General features: G+C 43.9%; 1 pseudogene across 1 annotated transcript; it reads left to right on the top strand.

Annotated features, from left to right (window-relative positions):
* Positions 1–22775: 22775 nt before the first annotated feature.
* On the top strand, positions 22776–24511 carry LOC147669026 (uncharacterized; annotated as a pseudogene). The gene has a single exon (XR_015303757.1). The product of XR_015303757.1 is annotated as an uncharacterized LOC147669026 (transcript).
* The last annotated feature ends 135 nt before the right edge of the window (positions 24512–24646 follow it).

Below are 24646 nucleotides of genomic sequence, written 5' to 3' on the forward strand. Positions count from 1 at the left end.
ACAAAAAGTGCGTACTTGCATGATTTGTTGTCAGTTTAATCCAGGTAAAAGCATTCCCGTAGAGCAAGGTGGATTTCAGCCTCCCGATCACCCTTTTGAAGTCCTCCAGATGGATTATATCCAGATGGAACGTTGTCGAGGTTTCAAATATGTCCTCGTAGTCGTATGTGCACTTTCCCGATGGACAGAAGCATATCCAGTCCCAGATTACACTGCCCCTACCACTGCCAAGCAGCTGGTTCGTGAATTCTTCCCACGGTATGGTTTGCCCCGTATCGTGTACTCAGATAACGGTCAGCCATTCTCATCCGAGCTTGTGAAACATATTACATTCCTGTTAGGCTATCAGTGGAAATTCCACTGTGTCCGGCATCCCAAGGCAGCAGGTCTCGTGGAGCGCCATAATCAGACTCTAAAAATCCGACTTTCAAAAATCTGTAGAGAGAAAGGCGTTGACTGGATAGTCGCTTTGCCAGTTGCCCTTTTCTATATGAGGATGGTGGCGCATTCTCGAACCGGGCTATCCCCGTATGAAGTGGTCTTTGGTAGGCCACCAAATATGTGGGGGACGCCTATACCTCGCAAAATCACAGATGTTGACTGTATTATGCTGACAGATTACCTTGCCTCCTTGATGTCTGCACTACAATCTTGTCGTTCACAGGTAGCTGCAGCTTTTCCCGACAACACCGAGGTGAAGCCCCACAAAGTGGTCCCTGGCGATTTTGTCTTCGTTCGTAACTTCGACCGGAGAAGTCCACTGGAGCCCCGCTGGCAAACCCCGAAATTGGTTCTTCTGACGACGAGGACCGCCATTAAAGTTGAGGGCAGAAAAGGGTGGCTGCACTCGAGCCACGTAAAGAAGTTTCACGGACTCCCTTCGGACTTGGACTCTAAGCCCTGCCCTCCTACACAGACTGATTCAAAACTCCCTCTGGTTGAGAAAACCGCCTCAGAAGAATACAGACTGAAATTACGGTCTAGCAAGTCAGACAGTTTAATTGTTTAAGTCCTCCCCTAGGTGAATCGGTTAAATTAGTTTCTGACATGTACCCCCTAGATCGAGATAGAGAGAGAGATAGACAGAGACAACTCAAGAAACGTGCATATTGTAAATCACTTCGTAGTCACTGTATAGTGACATTATTGATTATGTTTTTCCTAAGTCTTCTGATTATTGCTACTAGTATATTATTGCATATCTACTACCCTATTTTCAAGCGTGCACAATCTGCTTACAACGTCACTGCCGAACATTCTTTTAGTGAATTACCTCCACATGAACTGTCTTACAGACTTGCGCTGCGCAACAACACATTCATTAGTATGTTACATCACTCCCATCAGACTAATAACGCTACAAATTGTTGGATATGTGGCCGACTCCCTCCCTACCAGAAATACAAGGGAGTTCTGCCTCTCTTTCCGTACCCGTTCACTCACAATGGCTCATGTGGTGCATGGTTTAGATTGATTAATTCCTTAGATTCTGATATTGCTGTATATGAAGGAAATTGGGTTTGGGGAAACCTGAACTTAGTCCTGCTTAAAGCCTGTTACCCTGACAAGAAGGGACTTCCCACCAGGACAGGAACTGATCTAGAAAATGAAGTATATGGATTAGGTAATTATACAATTAACCTCATGATTTTGACGGTTGAATCCGAAGCTGCGTCAGTATTGCCTGCTATGTCAGTATTACCAGTCACAGGTGAATTATGTGTCCGAAAGAATGGTTCAGTACACTTAGGTCATAGTAAATGTACTACTGTGGTCGAATTCAGTGATCAAGGCAAGTCTACTTTCAGAGCTACACGTCATTCCTACTTTGTTTGCGGCCATACCGCATACATACGCTTACCTCCAGATTGGGATGGTACCTGTTACATTGCATTCCTTTTACCACCTATTTTCCTAGCCCCTCCTGATTATCACAGAAATACCAATCTAGTAAACGATAGACTCCGAAGAGATCTCCCGATTGTCGATTACACTGAAACGGCATGGGAGCAATACACAGACTTCAATAAAGGTTTCTTTCCCTACTTAGGTGCTGTCTTTAATAGTAAACTGATACGCAAATTAACTAGAACCCTCAAAGCAGTAGTGAATGAAACTACTTCCGCCCTAGGCAACTTAACAGAGGAGCAGTCTGCGATGCGGGTTGTTGTTCTTCAAAATCGTCTTGTCATTGACGTCATCCTAGCAGATAGGGGTGGAGCCTGTAAGGTCATTGGGTCGAGCTGCTGTGTTTTCATTCCAGAAAACGCGCCAACAGTATATAAAGCTATAACACGTCTTCATAAGATTGCCAGTTTGATACACCAGAATCCAGGCACCTGGACTTGGTCCGGTTGGTTCTGGACAACGTTGACCGCCTGGGGATGGAAGATCCTATCCTTCCTAGGCATTGCCCTTCTCATAGTATTCAGTTGCTGCCTATGTCTACAATGTGGGCCAGCGATTTGCGGCTTGTGCGCCACATCATGTATTCCACATTCAAGTTCCCATTCAAAACGCGAAAAGAAGAAAGAAGAGCAAATGATGTTACGTGAACAGATTGATCGATTCATGAGGATCGATATATCATGAAGGGTCCGTAGGGGACAAGGAGGGAATGAGGAAATATAAATTTTATGGTCAATTGTGTCCCCTATCTTAGACCCCAACGACTCCGTGTACGCACTACAAGTACATGTATGTTCCCTCTACTTCCAGCTATGAAGACGCAAATACATTTGCGTCCAACGTTAACATGTCCTCTTTCAGATCCACCATGAATGGGTCGGATATTCTGTTCCTAAGTATGCCTTGCCAATGTCTTTGTGTGGTGTACTTTACACGTTTTTCAGCTCTGGCGAAGTAGGCCCTGAATTCTGCCATCGAGCCTTTTCCTGTCTTCTGACTCTGAATGCCTCAGCCTGGGCCTGCATCTGTATCTGTGACCTCTGCCTTACTCCCTGCGCGGCTAACGGCGCTTGGCTCAGCCTGTTGCCTGCCAAGACTGTATGCAGCCTTCGAATTATCTGCTCCGCTCCTCGAAAATACATTCCTGTCTCGTAGTTCAAGTAAACATCCTTCCAGCTGCAGAGCAAAGGGCCCGGCCTCACTGTCTCCGTGCAAGTAATTCATAGCTCCTGTTGCCATGGTAGGCCCATGCCCCCTCGCATCCCATGCAGACACGTAGACGCTTATACACGCACTCACAGCCAGTATAGAATAGCCTCTGTCTGAGAGACCTTTCTATCCAGATAATACAGTTCCTTAAACACGAGATATTAGATACGATTTGGGATTAGGTTGATCTGACATCCCAGACTTCTGTCTCCACTTGTAGGGCTAAATGTCAAGTCCCCTTCACCCTCCAGTTACACGTCAATCACACGTCATGCTGCTGCGCGCGCATCTCTGCCATGTATTTCTGCTTACACTGCAGGATTCTCTTGTGGATCCACCTACTTGTGACATCATGTTAAATGACATTTCTAGTACACGCCTTCATGCACGCCTATTGTAACGCCTTTTCTGTTACGTATGAGCATTCTTATCTCTCTTCTCAGCTGTTACGCCTTCTGCATATGCCTTTACTGTAATGCATTGACTATATATATGAATGATTGTCAATAAAGTATGGTCTGTCAGTCCCTTCCCGAACCTATGTGGTGACGGAATGGTATGCCACCTTGGCTCGAGCCAAATACCCAATTCCTTTTTAAGGAATAAAACCCCTTTTGAAAACCTCAAATATCACGGATTTTGCCTCTTATTATTCTGAGTTATTCTTATTGAACTTTACCGCATAAATTAAGCATGGGTAATTAGAATTTACCACAATACAGGGATTCTCCACCATAAGGATTTAATACTTATTTGGCCTGAATATTTGGATACAACTACAGGGGAGACTTGACGTTCCCTTAAGGCAATGAACCTTGAATTTATGCTTCAGCTCACCAATAGCTTGGTCTTAAATATACTATAAGGGTCATCCTCATTGCATTAATTTCTCTGTCCTGATGATGGTCTCTGGATTTCACCACTGAGACCGAAACGTCGACACATCAATCCAAGTCTTCTGTCCGCACTTGACTTTCTATTTATTATCTTTTAAAAGAAGTCAATTTTATCTATTTTGTTATAGACTGGATTGTTTTCTTTTGTATTAATGGATTGTTTTGTCAGCTCCATTTACTTAAGATACACATGCAATCACCATTAACTGTATACCCTTGATTTTTTGACAATTTACATTTGGAAGAATATAAATAATAATTTTCTTTGAAGAACAAACCTTTCCGTGTTGCTCCATTTTTGTTCTTGTGTTCAACATTTCATTTATTGTGTATAACCATAAAAGTTACTGTGAATCTGTTCAAGTTGTTGTACTGATATGGGGCTAGTGTGGTAGCTTCTATAAAATTTTGAAACAGATTGAGAATACGTTGAACAGTTGCTGTTCCACTCAGCTGATAAGTCTAAATAATACAGACTTCACTACACTGTTAAACTTTAAGTAGTAAACAAATCCCTTGCTGGCACTTTTTTCCTTAAACACTTTGACTGCCCAAGCCCGCAAGGGTTTATTGGGTTACCCACCCCTATAACAAGCTGGATATTTATGCTGCAAAAGCTGTGGGCAGCGCCCTTTATGGTGCAGAGTTGTGGGGTTTCGATTGCATCAACGGCCTGACCACCTCTGAGAATAAGTTCCTTAGGGAGCTGGTATCCCTTCCAAGGGGCACCCCCATTAAACCATTATTGAGTGATCTGGGTCGCCGCTCTATACAGGACCTAGTCAGGTTATGGCCTCTTCTATACTGGGCTAGGTTATGGCGGACCCCAGAGCTCTCAAAGTACCTAGATGGTTTGAAAGAGGTCATGAATCTTAATGGTTACCATAAAATTAACTGGATCCGCAATATAAAGAAGCTTCTGCATGAAACTGGCTTGCCAATTGATTGGGAGCTCGGAGTTGCTTTATCTGAGGCCGAAACTAAGCGAGTTTACTGGAATTGGGTTGATGAGCAAGACCTAAGGGACCCAAACCAAGGAACGTTGACTGAAGCGTTTAAACAGCACAAACCTAAGCCTCGCTTGGAGCCTTACTTGGATTTTATCAAGAAACCAAGAGACAGATCCCTATTCATTCAGTTCAGGTTGGGAAACCTCCCCCTCCATGATTATACCTGTAAGTGGAAGCCCCCGTACCAAACTTCACCTGACTGCCCAATTTGTGAAGGTGTCACTGAAAGTATCGCTCACGTCATTTTTGTATGCCCAGCCTATGTAAATCCCAGACAGAAATGGCTAAAACCTGTGTGTTTATTGCTCGGAACTAGGGACAATTCCTCAGCACTTAGAATATTGAAGGCTGACACTAGCACAAGCTTAGTGTGTGGGGTTGCCAAATTTCTGAGCTGGGCTTGGATAATCAGATCAAAGGCTACGAGATGACCTTAGTTTTAGCTAAATTTTTAATATTCACAAAGCTGCTAATGTTTAATATGCCTTTTAAACTAATATTTGTAATATGAATGTTTCTATTGTAACTTACTTTGTAAAATGTAATACCTATGAATTGTGGTTTTTATACTTTGTATGTGCTTTTGTGATATTTTGTATATCGAAATAAAGCTTTGATGAGGTTGATGATGAATCACAGACCCAGAAACCAATCAGAACCCTCAAATACCAACCAATGAAGACACTAACCCTAATCCAATAGAAACATCAGATACAACCACCAATCAGTGTACACATGTACCAAACCTTATCAGACTATATTAGGTCCCAGATACCTCAGACAAGGTTTGCTGGCCAGGGAGTTGGAAGCTGCTCCTCTATTCAGAAATCTCCTAGGAGACAGACAGGCTCAATCCACACTTTGTACTTCTGCAGGTAAGGCCCTAACAAACTTGTCCTCTAACAACACTATTTGTATAAAACTTTACTCCCTCTCCTGGCCAAAAAACGAGTGCACAGTCCCTATTAAACACAGTTTAAACATCTTACGGCAGATTACTGCTGTCTCATGGGGGAAGGGGGGCTGGTTTCACTTACTTGTTATCACAAAATGGTTACTGGGGGTCCACTGCTTAACATGCTGGTCTTAGCACAGAGCAAAGGAGACATTTGGAGGGAAAAACTGATAGTCACAGGGAATGAGAGAGAAATACTACAGAGTTTGGACTGCAAATCCCACAATTGAACTGGTTAAATGCTTCCAGTCACAGGCAGGAAAAACCACAAGCATTGAGGGACACCTGGTTCACAAGCATCCTCACTGACATGCGGGATCTGCGTATGTCAAGCGGATCGGTCACAAGACACTAAAGAACACTACAAGATGACATGCCAAAAATTATTTTGATGGTGAGGGGGAAATAAGGAAGGACTATAGTTGTAATTCACAGATACAAGTGGAACACTGCCCTCAAACATGTTATGATTTCACTGCATTAATGGCACACTTAAAATGATACACAGGACTGACCCAGGAAAGACAAACATGTGGCAAAAACATGCCTTGGCATGGGCTATGTTCTTCTATACAGTATGGTCATGTCCATGGATAATGAAGTACTGGGAGAACGCATCTGACAGCTAAATAAAACAGACCTGTAGATTTCATAACGTAGCTTCCAAACAAAATGAAATCCTGCCTTTTTTATTCGGGAACTTGTATTCTGTGCCCTAATATAAGAGGGTATAACTTTTATGTGATAAATATACTTTGTTTTGGGGTATCGGAAACGCACAATCTGTTGATTACTCATCTGAAGCAAAACACAAGCCGTTGAATGAATTACATTATTTATTTAACTATTGATGATTAGTATAGTGATTTATTTAACTTGACTCCCCTAGCCAAGAGACCAATACACTGCACTCCCAAGTCCAATTGAAAATAAATCCCATTCAGTATTATTATGAAATAAAGAGAGGGAAACACCTAAACACATGTGAATTATATGTTGTTTTAATTATCAAATGAATGGAAGGTGCCTGTTAGAGGAGGCTGTTTGCAGGGTGGGTGTTTTTGTTGTTGTTATTAATAAGCAGCCTCGGCTGGTTTAAAATCATATGCAGACCCTGTGCTCTATTGTTCGCCCCCTTTCAGAGACCATGCCTCGTCCATTGTCTAGCCTAGGGTTGTTGTCTAAACAACACAAATATCCATGGGTCTGATAAGCAAGATAAATGCAAGAAACTAGCAACAGGACTAATCTGGTTTCTACAACTCAGTGAAGGAAAATTCTATTAAAAGGACGGATTCCCATAACTCACTAGTGGTGACATGCTTCATCATCTGGGTCTCCTCCTAATGCCACACCAGGGGCACTAAGGACTGCAACCCATGCTTCAGGAAAGGGGAGCTCGTAGATGTCTTGACCTATTTCGATAAAACACGCTGTATTTGGACCTCTAGATGCGAGTACTCAATTATGTGGGAATCGTGAAAGCAGTGCAGTAGTGTGCATGTGATGTGAATTAAAATTACCAATGGGAAGCAAAATTATTTATTCGTGCCTCTCAGAGATCAAGACATAAAAACAGTGCAAAACGACAGTCTTAAACAAGTAACTGTCTAGATGTGAAGGGTCAACATGTTTCAGCAATTAATGGATAACGTGTCCTATGCCTTTGTCAGGACCTTAAGTATTGCTACTGCAAGTGAGTGTTATAAATACACAATATATAATGTGTGTAAAGAGTTGGAACTGATACAACATCTTTACCTGTAAATAAGGATAACAGTTCCTCTGTAAATGACGATTTCCCGTCTTTTGAGAGGATCAGACCTCGCCTCACCTGGCCACTGATCAGGACATAGGAGGCACCGCTCTCTCCGTCGGTACCGCTGGCGGTTCCAAAAACCCCAGACGGCTTTTGGGACCGCCAGAGGTACTGACGGAGAGCAGTAGCAATACTTAAGGTCCTGATGAAGCCATAGGATAAGTTATCCATTAATTGGGCAATGGTGCCCGCTTGTTTGCATTTGCAGCGGGCCCTGCATGCCCCCACTGCAAGAACAGCCCCCGCCCCACACAGCACTTGCAGGACACGCATGCTGTGTGGGGCGGCAGCCGCTCCCAAAGTGAAATCCTGCATGGCGCTACAAATACAAACAAGCGGCGTCCCACGAGTGCTGTGTGGGCTGCATTTCAAATAAGCGACAGGCGTTATTAAAGTGGAAGGGCTCATGGCACGCTGCTGCAAATACAAAGAAGAAGGGCGCCAATGCTGTGCACTTTGCCGTGCCTGCTTTAGCAAGACTTGAATTAATATGTGAGAAGTTGGCCTGGCATATGCTGTCCACTATTCTTGTGGGCACCTTGCACCAGTCCAAACAACCCTTATTGATGATAGGTTACATGTAACCTTTATTGAAAGCTATCCTTGAGGTAACTATGGAGCAGCCTTCAGGCTATGTATTGGAGGAATGTGAAGCAGCTTGTTTTACCAGTCTATAATCTCGTGAATGACCAAATGAAAGGAGGACCACTCAAGGAATATATATAAAATATATGTATTTATTCTTAACACATCTCTCTAGTCTCTTTATGAGGCTAGAGGCAAAAGTACATACAGAAAACTTAATAGCACACAGTAAATTAACACAATATATGTTGAGCCCTAGGGGCGTACCAAACCATATATCAATAAAGTCATATAAGAACCACGACTTTGATAGACACAAAGACTAGAGCCTGTAGAAGTGCTGGGGCCACCAGGAACCACCCAAGGTAGTGACGCAGGGGACCCACAGGTGACACGCTTTCAGTGTCTGAACACAGCCGCGGATCACCGTTAAACTTCAATTGGGAATGTCGCGGTTGGAAAATTAAAGAAAATGAACACTTAGAGGAGGACTTTGAGCAAACCCCTTTAGACTTAAGGGGTTCTAGAGCCAACACCCACAGGAGCAATGTAGTACTCGAGTTACCTCACCCAGGGAAGCCGGGTGCATAGGTGTCTTTTGGTGTTGGGAATCGTCGCTGTATCCAACGGCGATCTGCTGCAAAGTGCTACTGCTGTCGAAGTGGAAAGTGTCCGCATTGATCCAAGCCTGGATTGAAGATGAGAAGAACCTGAAAGAAGAGGGGACAGAGTCTGGGTCACTTGCCAGTGACCAGAGGTACGATAGGCAGATGCCCACCAATGTCGGGTGATTTCAGGTGAAGGAGGTGAAGATTGACTCTTCAGCCACGAGGACCAGGAGGCGTCGACGACAACCAGGAGCTAGATTCGAGCTGACCCACGAAGTATGCAGAGTGCTGCAGTATCGGTGCCCGGATTAGACCCATCAAGCCTTGGCAACAGCAACCCAAGCAGAAAGGAGAAAGATGCTTCGGTGTGGGCCAGCAAGGTCCGAGGGACTCACCACTTGGTGGGGAGTCAGGGCACATCTAAAGCAAGAGGTGTCAAGAAGTCAATGCACTTGCAAATGTGCAGGGTGTCCAGGAGTTCTAGTTCCACGTCACTCACTAGGGCTGTGGGTCTCAGCTTTGCTGGGGACTCGGGTCAGCCTCTGAGAAGTCTGGAAATCCTCTTCCTGGGCTGCAGATACTTCAGAGTTCGTCGGGAGCTTCGGAGATGCAGACCGGCAAATGCTTTGTTGGTGACTGCCAAGCAGGGGAGTTACTCCTTGACCCCAAGGGAGATTTCTTTAGTCCTCTAGTCTTGAGTAGAGCATCAAAGTTCCAGGATTCAGTTGCAGAGTTTCCTCCAGGGATATCTAAAGTCCTGTTGCCAGGGGTTCCTTACTTATACCTAAGAAAGGGGTTGGACTAACTCTGGGGACCCACCTATGGGAGGGTTTGGAGAGAGGGATGGCTACACCCATTTCCTTTGTCCAGTTTCGTGCCAGAGCAGGGGCTGGTAGCCCCTGCAACTGGTTTGAGCTGGACTATGCACATGGACACCAAATGTGCCCCCAGTGCAGACTTCAAAGCACTCCTGGAGTGTAACCACCCAGCCCCAATACACTAAAGCCTGTCTGGGAGGTGGTTACGCCTCCCTGTGACAAAAAACCTATTGTCCAGGCCTCCCCTGCCGGAGTTTCAGTCAGCAGCAAGAGGCCAGACTTGTGTCTGTGGCTGCAGCATCCATTTTGTAATGCCAGAGCTCTCTAAACTGGTTACCGGGTAGACCGGTGTGTAAATGTCTCTCCCTCGAGAAGGGTGGAATTCTACCCCCGCCACCCGGACTGGAGGGGGGTAGGATTCCAAAGTGTTTGACACCAAACACAACATGTTTCCGTACAACCATCCCAAAGTTAGAATTTACAGCGAGGATATAATGCAGAGTATATGGTCAGGCTGCATCACAGAACAGCCCCAGAGAATGGTTCCGAAAGCTGCAGAGGGGCTCTGCTCATACATGGGCACCCTCTCACATGAAACCAAGCACCCTGCCTTCAAGATTGATAAGGCCTGACATAGGGCTGACTGATAGGTCTCTATGTGTAATGATTTAAGGTAGATATAGGTAACCTATATCTCAGTAAGGGGTGCATGTCATTTTGGAAGGCTTCCCAGGGGTGGCATAATACATGCTGCAGCCCCTGGTATGCCTCTGGGGTACCTATTCCCTCAGTACCTAGTCTACTATGTACTAGGGACTCACAAGGGTACCACAGTAACCAAACTGGAGTGTACCTATTGTACATGGAATCAATTTTAGGGAGAAGGCAGATAGGCTGGGGTCCTGAATAGCAGGATCCCAGCCAAACTAAGTCGAAAACCAGCAAAACACCAGGAAAAAAGTGGGGGAAACCATGCAGTCAGATGACACCTTCCTACAATAATGTTCAAGAGTGAGGGGCTCAAAAGTCACATTAAAATCCACCGCAATCAGAATGTTTGAACCACGGTAGATCTAATAAGTTGTAATTTTAGACTTCTTCCCCTTTGAGCCCCTGGCATAAACGTTAGAAACGTCCACAGCCCCTTGTTGGCCCCACTTCAACCTGATCGCACCAATATCATTACTCTGTGTTTCAAGGACCAAACATTAAAACCGCCAACTTGGCGCACCCAGATTACCAATTCACCTGAGGGTCGACCCTTACTCCCACATGTTGCAGTGGTATAGTAACTTAAGCAACCTAAGCAGTAGAGGGGGTCTATTGCCCAGGTTTCTTGAAAACAACAGACATCAAACTGATCAATAAAAGTGAACCAATCAGGGAAGACGGTCTTCATCTTCAATCCTGCTACATTCCAGGATAACATGGATGTCCCATGGGCAGCAGGAGAACGTAGCCGCAGTCCGCTTGTAACATCAATAAGTACATCATTTGGGCCCGATACCCCTCCAGGTAAGGAGGGTGCTTCCCGAGAGGCAGTAGCCTCACGTCCTGGATGAAGACAAGGGAGTTGAGTACCAGCCAAGGGTAAGAGAGGGGATTTCTTAATCATATGGGGAGCAAAAAGACCATCTAGTTTGTTCTGGGTATTACAAAGCAGTCAATCATTAGCCTCAAGAGAGGAAAAACCTCTTAACCTAGAAAATGTATTTTCTAGTGTTTAGTGGCACGTACTTGTTCTGTAAGAACCGTCTGAATGGGATCAAGGAACTTTCTGGGGGAAAGTACGATATTCCAGGGAAAGAAGATTTTCTGCAACATCAATCTCATTCAGTGTAAGCTCGATACAATCTAGTGATTAGGTTCGGGAGGTAAACCTAGAAGCCCTTGAGATGTCTTCGCGAATTACAGAGCGACAGCCGCTAACATGGCGTATCCAGTGTATGACCTTGTTGGTCAGGGAATCATTATTTTCATGGCGCTTGCTTGGGTCATATTTGGGTACGTTAATCATGTAAATTTTGGGAGGAAAATGGATATTAGACTGCGCGGGCAGTCGTGCGTTATGGTTTTGTGTAAAGAGCTGTGATGGGGTGGTTCGGTGGGTCCAGTGACCAGTGGGTGTGCCAACTTTGGGGGTATACTACTGCAATTTGCATGTATTGGGCATGACTAGGGGCTATTTGGCGCTCGGTCCTGGAGGGTGCTGGAACCACTATATGGTTGAGGGGGCTAGCTTGCAAAAAGATGCCAACGTGGGAGCTTTACCTACAGTGGGTATCTCCCGCTCTGGATAAACCACCTGATGAGATGTAGAGTCAGTGGGTACGGGGCGAGAAGGACAGGAATGGTCCTTATTCAATATCTGATTTACCAGGGAAGTAAGACCCTCAATCATGGTTCTCATATCCTTGACCTCTAGTCAGAGAGTATTAATGTGGCTAAGTATTTCTTGGGGAACATTGGTAGATCTACAATCTGGCTCTCGGTTTCATGTCTCGGGATGCTGTGTTTGATGAGGGGGGTGACACCTAGCCCCCGTTTTGGTGTCCTCCTCCAGCAACTCCACCAGTGGTAGAAACCTATTAGTGTACGGGATTTCCGACCCTGTCGTCTTTATGTCACTCCCAGATGACTTATTTGAGGATTGGCTATCACTTCCAGCATCTAGGTTTCCCTCACCACCTATGTCTGGGCCCCCTTTTTAGGTCAAGCCTAGAGCAGCGCATGTGCTGCTCTAGGAAAATGACCTTTTGGAATTGCTGTGGACTTTTCACATGCTTGTGCGTGAGAAAAGGCCTACGGCTTGCGGTGGCGCGCAGTGTGCCATCTGTTTTGTGTCTGATTTCACACAGCGCACGCGCACCACTTGCAATAGACTCACAACAGCAATGTCTGGTAAGTGAGACCTAAAATGGAAAGTGCCCCCTTCAAACATCTACAACTTTCACTTTTCTGTACTTTAAATCCATTAAAATTGTATATTTGAAGTGTAGGGATACATTGTAAGGGAGTATTTGGTTCATACCGATTTTTACTTTATTAGTGGTTTTTTATAGCGTACTAAATAAATAGCTGAACCTTTTGAAATGTAATTCCCTCAAAGGGCAACCTGAGCCAGAGTCTCGGAAGAAAACAAACACAACAGGACAGTGTCTGAAGTGCTGATGGAAGAGGCTATCCACAGCCTTCTGTGAATGGAAATGGGGCAGGACAGTGAGTCGGCGTTCATCCTCTGGTGCCCAATAATTTGTTTACTAATTTGCCCTTACCTACATGGGGATTATCCCTTTGGCTGGTGGAGGGTGATTTTTGCTTGCCCTTTCCTCCTGTCCTGCTTGCTGGATTGACAAACTTGGAAGTGATTGTCCGGGCATCATTAGGCCATCAAGTATTTCAGAGCTTCTTCCTCTGATGTTGCCCATGAGCCAAGAGCATGTAATGAGATCAGGCCCTGGTGGCAGCCAATGTGCTTCATTCCGTTCTCTTTTTATCTAAAATTCTGGTGCCAGTCACAACCTTTGTTTTCTTTCTAGAGTTTGACTTAAGGTGTTTCTTATTCACTATTTTCAAAGTCAGTAGAGTGTGATAGAAAAAGTTGCTTCAAGCAAGCCTTCACAGCTTGTTTGATCATCCGAGTAATACGCACCATTATGTTCAGGGATATCTCATGTTGTTCCCTACTTAAATTAAAGTATCAAACAGTGATGTGCAAAGGGGAATAAATGTAGGAGCTATCTTACTGGATCACTCCCGGTTTTGGGACTGACGCTGTTGGTTTTTAAACTATCCACTGGTACCCTGTCAACCATGACCTTTGAAACCATGTGCGCATGCGTTGCTCTAGGAAAACGACCTCATGGAATTGCTCTGGAAGCATGTGAAAAGGCCTACGGCTTGCGGTTACGAGCAGCGGAGGCAGTATGCCATCTGTTTTGTGTCAGATTTCACACAAGCGCGTGCACCACTCGCGGGACGCTGCAGCTTTTAAAAGTTCTGAGTTTGTTCCTGAAACTGATGCTTAAGGGGCGATCATTCTTACCCCAGTTTCACCCTTTCTTCCACCCTGTTCCTTAAACCTGCTCTTCTGTGTTCCTTATAATGTTCTATTATCTCTTCCCATCTCTTGTCCTTTATTCAAACTAAGCCCCCTCTCTCTCTAGTTCACACGTTTAGTGATTAGACGCATTTGGTTTGAATTCACTGCAAATCGAGTCAAATGATTTGATTCAGTCACTGTGCCGCAGAAGAAGTCACACACCAGAGTTTGTATTCTGTAAGAACACAGTCAGTTCAGTAAATGAATGAGAATTGGTCACCGCATCCACCCGACGAGAGGTTGCGCACAATGCTCGTGCAAGTGAAATGCATTCATTGCTGACATATTTAGCACTGAACCTCCCTGATTGGCTTTGGTACTATATTTATGTACATATGTGGTATCTGTAGAGCGCAAACCTACCCTAAAGGCAGCTGAGCACTATACACGGGCAAAGGTAAAGGAAAGTCCATGAGTGATCGGAGGGGTGTCAGGGTTCAGGGAACAGAAGTCTATTGTTACTGCATCTTGATGTAGTGTTATTTTTTAAGGTGACTTGTGTTCTGCACTATGCTAAACTCGAGCAGAATTAAGGGTGTTGTCCCCAGATCCCGGGTGCATGGATAGATGAAGTCCGCTTTGGGGTATCACGATAATTACCACATAATTATATTCTACATAATTACACTGCACTAAATGCAACATACACTCCAAATAATAGCACTTAGTGCCACATGATTACATGCCACATAATTACACGCCACATAATTACACTCTACTGAATAGAACATACACTCCACACAATACCACTCAGTGCCACATAATTATATGCTACAAAATTACACTGCACTCAATGCAACATACACTCCAAATACCACTCAGTGCCACATAATCACACTCTACTGAATTCAACATACACTCCACACAATACCACTCAGTGCCACATAATTACACACCACATAATTACACTCTAGTAAATGCAACATACACCCCACACAATACCACTCAGTGCCAAATAACGATTTGCTACATAATTACACTGTACTCTATGCAACACACACTCCAAAAAATACCACTCAGTGCCACATAATTACACTCTACTGAATGCAACATACACTCCATACAATACCACTCAGTGCCACATAATTATATGCTACATAAATACACTGCACTTAATGCAACATACACTCCAAATATTACCACTCAATGCCACATAATTACACACCACATATTTACTCTACTGAATACAACATATACGCCACATAATTCCCTACTCAGTGCCATATAATTACACACCACATACTTACACTCCACTCAATGCAACATACATACACTCCACATAATACCACACAGTGCCACATAATTATTTGATACATAATTACACTGCACTCAATGCAACATACACTCCAAATACCACTCAGTGCCACATAATTACACGCCACATAATTACACTTTACTGAATGCAACATACGCTTCACACACTACCACTCAGTGCCACATAAGTATTTTCTACAAAACTACACTGCACTCAATGCAACATACACTCCAAATAATACCACTCGGTGCCACATAATGACACGCCACATAATTATACTCTACTGAATAAAACATACACTCCATAATACCACTCAGTGCCACATAATTACACGCCACATAATTACACTCTACTCTATGCAACATAAATACACTCCACATAATACCACTCAGTGCCATAATTACACACCTCATACTTATACTCTACTCAATGCAACATTAATACACTCCACATAATACCACACAGTGCCACATACTGTATGCTACAAAATTAAATTGCACTCAATGCAACATGTGCTTCAAATAATACCACTCAGTGTCACATAATTGCACACCACATAATTACACTACTGAATGCAACATGCACTCCAAACAGTACCACTCAGTGCCACATAATTATATGCTACATAATTACACTACACTCAATGCAACATACACTCCAATTAATGCCACAAAATTACACTCCACTGAATACAACGTACACTCCCCATAATACCACTCAGTGCCACATAATTGCACGCCCATAATTACACTACTCAATGTAACATAAATACACTCCACATACCACTCAGTACCACATAATTGCAAGCCACTTAATTGCACTCTACTCAATGCAACATAAATACACTCCACATATTACCACTCAGTGCCACATAATTACACGCCACATAATAACACTCTACTCAATGCAACATAAATACACTCCATATAATACCACTCAGTGCCACATAATTACACGACATAATAACACTCTACTCAATGCAACATAAATACACTCCATATAATACCACTCAGTGCCAGATAATTACACACCATTTAATTGCACTGTACTCAATGCATCATAAATACACTCCACATAAATGCACTCTATACCACATACCACCAACCAATATAAATGCACTCACACCATGACACAATTTTACTAAGCATAATTTCACTCAACACCACAGTTCCAGGCCACACATTTCAACTCCACATTTCCAAAACACACTGCATAATTACTCACCAAACACCAGTGTTTCAACTCCACAATCCACAATGTACCTCCAATCCACACCATATATTGTCACCACCTGAGCACTAATCATCATTCACCACCACCATTTTGTATCAGCGCACCACCTAATCATCACATCAGTCTCCCTTGGAATCTGGCATCTGTTGATTCTCCCCTGGTGTCCGTCCACTGCTCGTGTTCTAATTAAATTACTGTTTTCCAACCTACACTCCCCCGTTATTTATGTCCCGCTTTCTCATAATTTTTTTTTTATAACCAACAAGAATGAGAACAGGCAGGAAAAAGTTGCCAGCAGTGCAATTACAAAAAAAGTTATGTTAAAATCTTTTTTTATCAGGTTTGTCAGTTGTATATAATGTTGTTTTTATTTGTATAAACGTAACAAAAATGCTTAACACTTTTTATTATAAGTTTTCAACAAAATTCACAGCAGCCACAATGCTCTACAACATAGCCAAAAGCTATGGCTAAACACATAAGGTCCCAAAGGCGAGACCCATTGGCCATGCCAACGCTTGTTTTAGTGGGTTATGAAACATAGCTCGAATAGCTAATTGGCGGGTCGTAGTAGGGTTGTTTAAACTAGCTGGTTGGGTTGAGCATTGTGGGGATTTAGTATTTGCTACCTGGGTGGTTGTATCTGTCACTAATATGTTATCGCACTTGCTAATGCAGGTGTCTATCCTATCCAGTACACAATTACTCCCTCCATGTTTCTGTATCTTCCCAGACTTTTTCCCTTTACTATCCCTCCCCGCCCCTCCCCCACTGCCCTCCATAGTTTTCCTTTACCCCATGCTACCTCTATAGTGCAAGTTAAGTCTAAAGCAAGCTGTCTACAAAATCAGCAATGAACAGGCCTCTTGGTCCCGTGGACAATGAGAACCCTCAGGCCACCCTTATACCGGCCCCACAAACCCCTCAGGAGAGAGAGCGTAATTATTTAGAATCAAAGAGAGTAGTTTGGGCAATGCTGGGAGATACCCGCGTTAACAGTACCTCGACTAGTCCACGACAGTTCTTGAATGTCCAGCAAATCTGAGTAGGCAAGATGCCTAATGCCAGTGGAAAGGGGGGTAGCCCTGCCCTGCCTCTTCCTGGCAATGAGGCCAAGGACGGGACAGCCCTTGGCCCGGGCTTCTCCCGCGCGTGTCCCGGGGGGAGAGGCAGCACTATAAGCGTGGTGACAACAAGCACCTCCCCTCACCGCTGCGCCTGCGGTGAAAGCAAGGGATGCTGGGGCAGGCAGTTCTCACACTGAGGTTGAGCGCCTGGATGGGCTGATGGCGCTTGCGGCGTTTCCTACATGGACCCTGGGAGCTTGTGGTGTCCCTTGCTGGTGATAAGATAGCTTGCTCCCCTAGTGCCTGGCCTGTGTTATTGTATTGTTTGCATCAGATTCACCTAGTGCCTGGCCTGTGTTATTACATTGTTTGCATCAGATTCTCCTTGTGCCTGGCCTGTGTTATTGCATTGTTTGCATCACGGTTTTCTAGTACCTGGTCTGTGTTATTGAACTGTATGCGCGGCTTTTGGTATGTTATTATTCCAATAGTTGCAGCTTTTCTAAGAAACATGGTACCTTTTATCCCAATCAAGTGCATCTGACTGCAAGGACACTTCCTGCAGTAACAATCTACTTCCTATTTATGTGGCAACAGACAGCACAACATGTCTGCCAGAGATGTTGTAAGGTCAGAAACAGTGCATAGGTAAGTATGATGGAAAACAAACTATTGCGTACGATTTTAAACGAAGAAGCTGCTGTGATAGACGGCAAAAAATTCATGTCAAAACATCAGCATTAGGACAATGGTACATGAAACAATAATGGTAGATACATTTACACTTCTGTGCAGTGCGTGTCACTTAATGTTCTTTTCTTGCACTCTCATGAGATGGTTTTGCAAGGCAACTCTGAGCTCACTGAGTGTGGAGCTTCCACGAATCTCAGAGATGGGCCGTTCCAAAGACAGTAACAGAGAAGGTTGAAAGATCTGAGTCTTGATCCTGGCAGATGGACTGGTGATCCCTGAGGGGGTGTAGTTAGTCTGTGTGTTGCCACAGCTGTCCAGGGGGTGTAGGAAAATGTCAGCAATTTGTGGAGGGCCCTCTTTTGCGTGAGAACCACCCAGCTTCATGCAATACAGACTTGAGGGTTGGTGTCTGCACAGGATGAGTTACATTCTGAAATGGAGGACCTTGTCCAAAGGGGATTGATGTTACCAAGAATTAACACCTTCAGTTACGACAGATAGAGAAAGTCCATGTACCTCGAGGAGCTTGAAAAGCTTTCTGCGCTCTGCTGGTGCAGGCTGGATGTTTATTCTCTAGTTGGCATTTGCCAGGGGATGTTCAGATACAGTGGGTTAATTAAACCTTGCAGCAGCACTTGTAGCGTGGACTCCTGGAGTCTTGTAGTATGTATTAGATGCGGAAGAACTGTCTTAATGTTCTACGGAGCTCAGAAAATCCAGACTCTCCTTCATCTCAGAGGTCGAGCTCTGTGGCTTGACCAGTTGAACTCCAATAAAGAAGATGACCTAGACCAGTTTTACCTCTCCCGACCTTTGAACTAATCATTGAGGAAAGAAGCCCTTGGCTGGAAGGAAGCTCTGCACAAGGCACAGCTGACAGAAGCACTGCCTGGAAGGAAGATCCGCACAAGGCGCAACTGACAGAAGTCCCGCCTGGAAGGAAGATCTGCACAAGGCGCAACTGACAGAAGTCCTGCCTGGAAGGAAGATCTGCACAAGGCGCAACTGACAGAAGTCCCGCTTGGAAGGAAGATCCACACAAGGCGCAGCTGACAGAAGTCCCGCTTGGAAGGAAGATCCGCACAAGGCACCGCAGGCAGAAGTCCTGCCTGGAAGGAAGATCTGCACAGGGCACACCTGACAGAAGTACTGCCTAGAAAGGAAGATCTGCACAAGGCACGGCTGACAGAAGTTCTGCCTGGCTGTGACCTCAAAGCAGTGAGAGACCCACAATCCACAAGATCCTTCAAGCCCAGCTAGCCACACTGGACACCATGTACACCAAATGCCTGATTTAGATTTCAGCAGATGCTTTATTCCATCACAAATGTGACAGGTATCTTGCCCGCCCCATTAAAAATGCATTACATCCTGTGGCAATTATAATAAGGCAGACAGGATATGTGTTACGTTTTGATTAGGCCTTTGTGTAGTTCGCAGAGTTTTACTCCGCGGAACTCCACGAAGCACCAGGAAAACTCTGCCGTACTCCGCTGACTTCTGCTAGTGGCAGAGTTTGTTAAGCTGCGCTGCTCTCACTGATTTTTAGTACCAGGAGCTTGTCCCGCACTGTAAAATCAGCACGAACAGCACTTCCCTTCGTGCCAGAGGGCGCTGCTGCCTCTGTCTATCTAATTGACATTCTAATCGAGTGGCAGCTTCATCAACGAGAATGACAGAGTACTACCCTCGAGTGGTCGCAACCTGCCGTGACCTCCCGCAGTGAGAACTATAACCAGCAGGAGGTCTAGCGCGTTATATTTACTCACAAGCGCTCGCCACCTTACCGTTGGCGAACCACTTGAAAAAAAAACTCAGTTCTGCATCACGAGCTACGGCGGCAGAGTAGAATTCTTCACCAACTCTTAGTTTTGAGGCAATAATCTGTTGGAAAAACTCTAAACTAAGCCCTAAGTCGGCAATAAGTGTTGTAGAAGAAGTGAGATCCATGGCCTTGTGACTATCAGGCCGTTATCTGACTTCTTATGAACCCCACAGAGTGAGTGCGCAGTCAGAGGGCAGTAGGGGGGTCGCAGGCAAGAAATTAGTAAATTTGAATATGAGAAATATGGAAAGGTAGAAATGTCGCATCACCTGTGGATAACTGACACCTCTTCCCGCTCTGCCAAATGCCCATCCGGTCACAAAGTGGCATCATGAACCCCAAAAGGACAACATCATGCCAGATGCCATGCAATGGTGGAAAAGGGGGAAAAAGAGTAATATGCACACATCTGATGCGGGATATGTCAGGTAAATTAGTGGTTGTGATGGATTCTCTATAAGTACTAAATGATTGATAACGTTGAATATTAAATTATATGAATCAATGTTTGTTTGCCTTATCTGCGCTTACAATGTAAAGTACAGGCCTTACAGTAAACCCCTCGCTCTGTTTTACACAAAACCCCCCGAAGGAGCTGCATCTTACAGAACTTTAGAAAAAACTAATGACTAGCTTTTTAAAGTTGTCTTTCCGGGCCAGAACCGGGTGCTGTAAGCTGCACTAGTTTCAGGGAGATGGACAGATGTTCTGGCGATAGGAAACCCCGACAAACCACAATAATGTTCTAATCTTCCAGGTTAGACGAAACCAAAAATGCTTGAACCAAGGGAGCTGTTGAAAGTGTCAAAGGTGACCTATGAACAGCAAGGTAAAGACAGGAGTTGGTATTTGAGATGGTCTTGAGTGAATAGGAAAGAAATGAGAAGTGTGTGAATGGAGTTACTTTCGTTGTATACTTCGTAAAGAGTTACTGGAAATTTTGCAGCCCCGCCTGGTCCATCTCTTTTTCTAAACTCTATTGTTGTTTGAATGAAATCTTGACCGTATGCATCTATCTTAAGCAAAACCTTAAGCACTTGGGTGCTTCGAGCACCCTTACTTTGCTAAGTTACTCAGTGAACACTGTTAAATCACCTAGTTTTCAGACATTAATAAGATGTCACCTGATCATCAGAACTTTTAGTTAAATATTTGTGTATGATGAAATATTCCCTACTAAGTTTCAAAGGCAGTAAAGAAGAAGGGGGCGATTTACTAAGATTTTGCGTCGTGTTTGCGTCACAAAAGTGGCACAAAAGAGTGCAAAATCTTTTTTTCCTAATTTTCTTCCCAGCAAATAGCGTAAAAGTAGTGTGAAGCATTGCATTGCACTGCTTCGCGTTATTTTGCACCTTGGGGCCTGCCAATGGTGGGGCTTGGGCGTTCCCGTGCAACCACCCATTGTTTCTCACGCTAAACTCAATTTACCAAATATAGTAGATTAGGTTTAGCGTGAGAAAACTGCGCCCTTTTAAACTAGGCGCTTGGAAGGAGAAATGCTTCCATTTCTCCTTCCTTTTCTGACTTTGCTTGTGTGCTGCACTGTGTAACAAAGTAAACAGAAACAAATGGCCAGAAAGGTTTGATTACTCGTACTACTTTCCGCCTGAGATAGAATAAAGGAAGGGGCCAATCAGGGGCAAAAGAATGTACTACAACTGCATAATTCATCCTGCTCATTCCCCCTGAACTAGACCCCCTTGCAAAAACTATAAATCTCAGGCTGGTTTAGACAAGAAGGCTGTTACAATAAATTGAATGTCTGCTTGTCTTTATGTTTATATAAATGACTGGTGCCTCACAATCAATCAATTTGAGGCATTGTAGAGTTGTCTTGCGATTTTGTACAGTAATTGGTTGTATATATATCTTTTCCATATTTATGTATTATTTTCAATGTATGTAATTGTCAATGAATGTGTTTTTTTGATGACATATGATGAATTTCTTTGAAAACAGTTTTTCATAATACAAAAATCAATTTAATCAAATTGTTGTCCAACCTAGTAATTTACTGACTTGGGGAGGGGGGGGGGGGGGGGGGGGGGGTAGTACGAGTAATCGAACCTTTCTGGCCATTTGTTTCTTTTTACTTCATTGCAGTGGTCCAGGCCGGTCAGTGACAGGACCCAAGCCTTCCCTTTGTTCCCCTGCACTGTGTAACAATCATACAAAGTTGGAAAAGGTTTCCCTCATGTCTAGTCATAGTATTTTGTACAGGAAGGTTGTCCTTCCTGTACAAAACCTATGCTGGACTCACACACACACACAAACACCCTAGCGCTCTGGTGCTAAGGTGTGTGCATGGCACAGTGCCGCTGTAATCAGTGCTGGCGCAAGGGAGAGGGAAGGAGAGAGCCATATCTTTGAAAATATGGGGCTCTCCTGCTCCTTCCCTGTCGAGCATCGCAGCCTCGCAGGGGGAGGCCTGTGCTGCATTGCCTGGAGATTTGGTAAATCTCCCCAGAAATGTCTTTTACAACCAGTTAAATATTGTGAATTCTCATTCCATTATGTTTCAATTTAGTAATTTTAAATATCTTTACATCCAACAGAAAACAAGCCTTGAATGTATGAAATGACCATCAATAATGAAGCGAATGCTGTAAATCTTCAATAGTAGCAGAAATATTGAGCTACAGTATTCAGGAAAACATCAGCGCTGTCGGCGACAGAGGAACCTGCACACAAACTGACTGATCCTGGATGAAGCATCAAGGGCAGTTCAGTGATTATAAGAGGCTGAACTGTACACCTCCACGCCACAAGACGAAGAAAGGACCTTAGGAAAATTAGGGCAACAACAATAACAAACCACCTCCTGTATAAACAAGTACCTAATACTAGCTTTGATCATGGGATTGGTATGATGTGATTACCACAGTGCTCTATTTTATAAAATGATGACAAACCATCACTCCGTGCTCTAGGAGAATTGTAAACTCTTTCTGGCAAAAACCACAGTAACCAGAGAAGAGCACAACAGAGCGGAGCCAGACAACTGACGGTAAAGGAAAGAGGAGTTCTTGTATCTACAATACAACAGACTGTTCCGATTTGCACCGGCCAAAAGGAAGATACAACTTTACCCGCAATTGTGCATAGCCATAATCCAATCTAAAGGCACAATCGCCTACAAAGACACCTTCTACATATTAGGAGTGTGGCAATTATTTGGTGGCTATCGCATTTTATTGTTAAAACAGAAATCAAACGTGCAAAATACTGCACACATATAAAGTGTGTGAGAAAAACACAAGTGCTTTATCAGCCATGTCGGCCCATCAGGAAATGCAGTCATGGGATGTAGACAAATATATACCTGACCCACAGACACTAACTAAGAAAGAAGAATCATACACATACAGCAAGAGTTTTAGTTTGACATCACTACTCAAGCTTCATCAGCACACATACACAGGGGAAAAGACATTCAAGTGCAGTGAATGTGTCAAGAGCTTTATTAGGTTATGGGAACTACAAATACACCAGCGAACACACACAGGGGAAAAGCCATTCAAGTGCATTGAATGTGGGAAGAGATTTAGTCAGTTATCAGTCCTAAAACGTCATCAGCTAACACACACGGGGGAAAAACCTTATCATTGTGGTGAATGTGACTGTAGTTTTCGTGACTCTTCAGCATTAAGGGTTCATCAGCGAACTCACACAGGAGAAAAACCATTCAAGTGCAGTGAATGTGCAAAGTGCTTTAGTCGGTTATCACACCTTCAAATACATCAGCGAACACACACAGGGGAAAAACCATTCATGTGCAGTGAATGTGTAAAGAGCTTTAGTCAGTTATCAGACCTTGAAAGACATCAGCGAACACACACAGGGGAAAAACCATTCAAGTGCAGTGAATGCGCAAAGTGCTTTAGTCACTTATCAAGCCTCCAAAAACATCAGGGAACACACACAGGAGAAAAACCATTCAAGTGCACTGAATGTGAAAAGTGCTTTAGTCTGTTATCACACCTTCAAAGACATCAGCGAACACACACAGGGGAAAAACCATTCAAGTGCAGTGAATGTGCAAAGTGCTTTAGTCGGTTATCACACCTTCAAAGACATCAGCGAACACACACGGGGGAAAAACCATTCAAGTGCAGTGAATGTGCAAAGTGCTTTAGTCACTTATCAAATCTTCAAAAACATCAGGGAACACACACAGGGGAAAAACCATTCAAGTGCACTGAATGTGCGAAGTGCTTTGGTCGGTTATCACACCTTCAAATACATCAGCGAACACACACAGGGGAAAAACCATTCAAGTGCAGTGAATGTGCAAAGTGCTTTAGTCAATTATCAAACCTCCAAAAACATCAGCGAATACACATAGGGGAAAAACCATTCAACTGAAATGAATGTAGGAAGAGATTTAGTCAGTTATCAGTCCTAAAACGTCATCAGTGAACACACACAGGGAAAAACCTTATCATTGTAGTGAATGTGACAGTAGTTTTCGTGACTCTTCAGCATTAAGGGTTTATCAGCTAACTCACACAAGAGAAAAAACATTCAAGTGCAGTGAAAGTGCAAAGTGCTTTAGTCGGTTATCACACCTTCAAAGACATCAGCGAACACACACAGGGGAAAAACCATTCAAGTGCAATAAATGTGTAAAGAGCTTTAGTCAGTTATCAGACCTAAAAAGTCA

The sequence above is a fragment of the Lissotriton vulgaris genome, unplaced genomic scaffold (assembly GCF_964263255.1).
Source record: "Lissotriton vulgaris unplaced genomic scaffold, aLisVul1.2 SCAFFOLD_9138, whole genome shotgun sequence".
In the NCBI taxonomy this organism is placed as follows: domain Eukaryota; kingdom Metazoa; phylum Chordata; class Amphibia; order Caudata; family Salamandridae; genus Lissotriton; species Lissotriton vulgaris.